General features: G+C 50.7%; 2 non-coding genes across 2 annotated transcripts in view; both read left to right on the plus strand.

Annotated features, from left to right (window-relative positions):
- Positions 1–1046: 1046 nt before the first annotated feature.
- LOC139997463 (5.8S ribosomal RNA) lies at positions 1047–1201 on the plus strand. Its single transcript, XR_011802843.1, has one exon. It is a non-coding gene; the product is annotated as a 5.8S ribosomal RNA (ribosomal RNA).
- Positions 1202–3334: 2133 nt separating this feature from the next.
- The window catches only part of LOC139997462 (large subunit ribosomal RNA), a 4173-nt gene continuing 2507 nt past the window's right edge, over positions 3335–5000 (plus strand). The window contains exon 1 of the ribosomal RNA XR_011802842.1: positions 3335–5000. This exon is cut by the window's right edge and continues 2507 nt beyond it. This is a non-coding gene — a ribosomal RNA (large subunit ribosomal RNA).

The following is a 5000-nucleotide window of genomic DNA, read 5'->3' on the forward strand; positions in this document are numbered from 1 at the left end:
ATCGAATTTTTTTTAAACGCACGCACACACATACACCTGAACGGAGATGCGTTCCTTTTCGTCGCGATTTTTCGCGCTTTAGTCGTCGTTGTCGCCATCCGTTCGGAGGGGACCGCCGGCCGTCTCTCTATCCTCGTTGTCGAGAGTCTAATGCCTCGTTCCGTCGCTAGAGTTTTTCAAACTCTGCTTCTGGCTATCGGGAAGAAAAGACCGCGCGAGGAAGAGGAAGGACGACCGTGCGCGTCCCTTTCGAATTTTTTTTTATTTTTACCTGAGCGACCAAAGTGGATTCAGAGGGGACCGCCGGCCGTCTCTCTATCCTCGTTGTCGCGAGTCTAATGCCTCGTTCCGTCGCTAGAGTTTTTCAAACTCTGCTTCTGGCTATCGGGAAGAATAGACCGCGCGCGAGGAAGAGGAACGACGACCGTGCGCGTCCCATCGATTTTTTTTATTTTTACCTGAACCACCGAAGTCGATTCAGAGGGGATCGCCGGCCGTCTCTCTATCCTCGTTGTCGAGAGTCTAATGCCTCGTTCCGTCGCTAGAGTTTTTCAAACTCTGCTTCTGGCTATCGGGAAGAAACGACCGCGCGAGGAAGACTACGACCGTGCGCGTCCCATCGATTTTTTTTTACCCGAACGATGGAGATGCATATCGGCTGTTTGCTTCGAATAACTGGACGAGAGGAACGAACATATATATATATCATGGGCTAGCCACCGTGCGCTTTCTTCGCGAGATCGTGTGCTGTACAGAGGATTCAGAATCGGGTGTTATATCCCCGTCGTTTCCTGACGAACGGAGCTTCGATCTCGTTGGTTGTTATATATTATAATGCACTTTACGCCCGGTCGGCGGGCTGCGTGTGTCGTCGCGCAGTCCGTCCGATTTCGTTTTCGAACGTATTTTCGTGTCGTCAATCATATGGCGACTTCCGCGCGTTCGATTCCCGTTGGTCGGACGTTTGTCGGATATCGGCTTCTTTCGAACCGAGAATAAGAGTACAAAAACCTGAGTACACAAACAAAAATCCATGCATAAACGATTACCCTGAACGGTGGATCACTTGGCTCGTGGGTCGATGAAGAACGCAGCTAATTGCGCGTCAACGTGTGAACTGCAGGACACATGAACATCGACATTTCGAACGCACATTGCGGTCCACGGATACAATTCCTGGACCACGCCTGGCTGAGGGTTGCTCACGTAAACCTAAGACTGCTTGCGTTGCGTATCGTTGCTCTCGGTCCGTCTCTCTCTGTTCTTTCTTGCCTCGTCGACAGCCCGCCGTCGTTCGTTTTATCTTTAAACGAACGTTTCCGAGTCGGAGGACGAGCGCCAAGCAAAAGAATACGAATTAAAGAGCGGTCGAGGGCTCGTACGCGACGTACGAGCGATTGTTGGACGTTCGTCGGCGTTCGTCGCTGGATCGTGTGGAGACCGGCGTACGCATGCTCTCGATACAAATATATATGAAAAATCTATCGCGTTCACGGGAGACTCGCAAAACTACCTCCGTCTCTTCTCTGTCCCTTCTTGGCTTGACAACCCGCCGTCGTTCGTGTTTTACGAACGTTTCTGAGTCGGACGAAGCGCAAGAAGAAGGATACGAATTAAAAGAGCGCGGAGAGAACCGTCGTCGTCGACGCGGTTATCGAGATACACAGAGCGAGTTTTCTTCGTGGCCGATTTTTTTTTTCTTTTTGTATCAGCCTCTGCTACGTTTTGTTAGTCTTCGATAAGCACGAATGACCGCGCCCCCGACGTCGTCTTAAATGAATTTTTGGCGAGACTGAGAGAAAGCAAAAATATTTTTGAACAAAGTCAGTCGAGAGAGGAGAGAAAAGAGAACCAAGATATTAAAACCTAAACCTAAACTTGGTGGCGTAACGAAAAACTGTGTGCCTTAAAGAAACACAACCGTCTTTTCATCAAGATGTTTTTACTCGTACAGCCCCAGGGATCGAATACCCACTCCGTCTGTTCGTGCGGCAGAGATGTATTCTGCAGGCGCGAGACGACTGACGAGAAGACAACGAGGACCGTCGCATCGATGGGTCGTCGTTGCGTTTTTCATCCTCTGTGCTTTTTTCTGTTCTTCGTGAACCCAGAGAAAGCCGTAGATCCGGGAACGGACACACGAGATTTCTTCGAACGCTGATGACTTAGGGAGATGATCCCCAGCGTTGCGCGGAGATCGGAGAGTACGCGTACATGTATCGGGACGAATTTTTCCCCGTCGGTCGCGTATCTCTCTGCCCGCGCGCCTGGCCCAAAGCCACGTTCGTCGGAAATCAACGAAAAGTGTGTGTTACGATCTAGCGTGCGTCTACGATCGGCTATATTTAAGGGTGACGAAGAAGAGAAAAGCTCACGGTGTTGCGCAACGTTTCTGTACCCGATTTTAAGATGTGCATGTGAGTCCGTTACAAAGTTGTTCGGATCGTCGAAAATAGTCGTTTTCGTCGTCGTGCGAAAGAGAGAATAATCTCTGACATTGGCACGGAGAGATCGCGCAGAGGAAGAGAACGATCCTCTTTGGCGAGGCTCGAGAAAGACTAACGAAACTTGATTAGAGACGAGGTATACACGCGCCGTACGTACGACGTACGCGCGTGTGATTTTTTTTTGCTTTAAGGCGATTCGGCGCTCCGAGTTTTAGAGAAAAAGAGATCGTTGGTCATCCCATGTCTCTTCGTCGTCTATCGCTGGACCGCGCATCCTAACGTATCGCCGGTCGTCCAGTCCCCGAGTAATAAATTCACCCCGTTGTGTACGTCTCGCGCTCGCTTTTCCACTTGCGTGAGTTCCCGTGCGTTTTCGTCGTTGGTACAGAGCAAAGAAACCGATATGTTATATACATGTCGCGTGTTCGATCTCTGTGCCAGCAATAACAGGCGAAAACAAGGAACCGCTGGAATCGTCGAGAAGAGAGAAACGGCTACGGGAGATATATTATACATAACACGTGTATATATATATATATATATTATACAAAGAGGACGGGCGTTAAAAACCGGAGATCGTTACGGGTGTCTTGCGTGAGTCTTAGCTCGAACATGATACGACGAACGAAGTTTAAAAGGCACTTTGGCGAGATGCATAAAACGTTTCTCGATCGAGATAGAATATAAGGTTCTCGATTCTATTCGAATTAATTTTTTTTTTTTATTTTTTTTTCTCTTTGAGGCGATTCTCGGAGAGAGAAATAAAAATAAAGACCCTCTGTCGCATTGTTATCAAACCGTCTTGCTTTTCTCGAATCGCGCCCACATGGCACGAAATTTTTTTTTCTTTGAAAAAAAAAAATTGTCACCGTGTCGTGACGTTGAAGCGACCTCAGAGTAGGCGAGATCACCCGCTGAATTTAAGCATATTACTAAGCGGAGGAAAAGAAACTAACAAGGATTTCCTTAGTAGCGGCGAGCGAACAGGAATTAGCCCAGCACTGAATCCCGCGGTTCCGCCGTTGGGAAATGTAGTGTTCGGGAGGATCCGTTTATCCCGTGACGTCGAACCGCGTCCAAGTCCATCTTGAATGGGGCCATGTACCCACAGAGGGTGCCAGGCCCGTAGTGACCGGAACGCGTTTCGGGAGGATCTCTCCTTAGAGTCGGGTTGCTTGAGAGTGCAGCCCTAAGTTGGTGGTAAACTCCATCTAAGGCTAAATACAACCACGAGACCGATAGCGAACAAGTACCGTGAGGGAAAGTTGAAAAGAACTTTGAAGAGAGAGTTCAAGAGTACGTGAAACCGTTCAGGGGTAAACCTGAGAAACCCAAAAGATCGAATGGGGAGATTCATCGTCGACGGCGTCGGTGATCGTTGGTGAGCGATGCTCCGGGTGGGCCTTCGTGGTTCCATTGGCGAGGGCACGCCACCTTCGATTCGAACGCTCCGGCGTCGTAGTCGTGCACTTCTCCCCTAGTAGAACGTCGCGACCCGTTGTGTGTCGGTCTACGGCCCGAGCGGGTGACTGTCGCGTCGCTTCGGCGCACGCGGCAGACCCTCGGTCGCCCGGCCGACTGCACGACGGTACACTAGACGGTATCGGGCCGCAACCAATCCATTCTCGAATGTGTGTGCGTCTAGACCGCCGCAAGCATCGTCGATCGTTCTCAGTTTTTACGGAGTTTAATTCCGTGCTGGGGCGTCGGCAGCTGTTGGCTGGCGGATTTCTTGGACTGGCCGAGTCTCTGATTACCGGTCGGCGACGCTATTGCTTTGGGTACTCTCAGGACCCGTCTTGAAACACGGACCAAGGAGTCTAACATGTACGCGAGTCATTGGGACTTGTAAACCTAAAGGCGAAATGAAAGTGAAAATCGGCGCGCGTGCCCACCCTGAGTGGGTTGCGCGTGTCCGATCGAGGGAGGATGGGCCGCGAGACAATGCGGCCCCGCACTCCCGGGGCGTCTCGTTCTCATTGCGAGGAGAGGCGCACCTAGAGCGTACACGTTGGGACCCGAAAGATGGTGAACTATGCCTGGTCAGGACGAAGTCAGGGGAAACCCTGATGGAGGTCCGTAGCGATTCTGACGTGCAAATCGATCGTCGGAACTGGGTATAGGGGCGAAAGACTAATCGAACCATCTAGTAGCTGGTTCCCTCCGAAGTTTCCCTCAGGATAGCTGGCACTCGTCCGTTCTCATCGAACGCGTACGAGTCTCATCTGGTAAAGCGAATGATTAGAGGCCTTGGGGCCGAAACGACCTCAACCTATTCTCAAACTTTAAATGGGTGAGATCTCTGGCTTGCTTGGATCATGAAGCCACGAGATACAATTGTCGGATCAGAGTGCCAAGTGGGCCAATTTTGGTAAGCAGAACTGGCGCTGTGGGATGAACCAAACGTGGAGTTAAGGCGCCTAAGTCGACGCTTATGGGATACCATGAAAGGCGTTGGTTGCTTAAGACAGCAGGACGGTGGCCATGGAAGTCGGAATCCGCTAAGGAGTGTGTAACAACTCACCTGCCGAAGCAACTAGCCCTGAAAATGGA

Source organism: Bombus fervidus, unplaced genomic scaffold (assembly GCF_041682495.2).
Source record: "Bombus fervidus isolate BK054 unplaced genomic scaffold, iyBomFerv1 scaffold0092, whole genome shotgun sequence".
NCBI classification, from domain to species: Eukaryota; Metazoa; Arthropoda; class Insecta; order Hymenoptera; family Apidae; genus Bombus; species Bombus fervidus.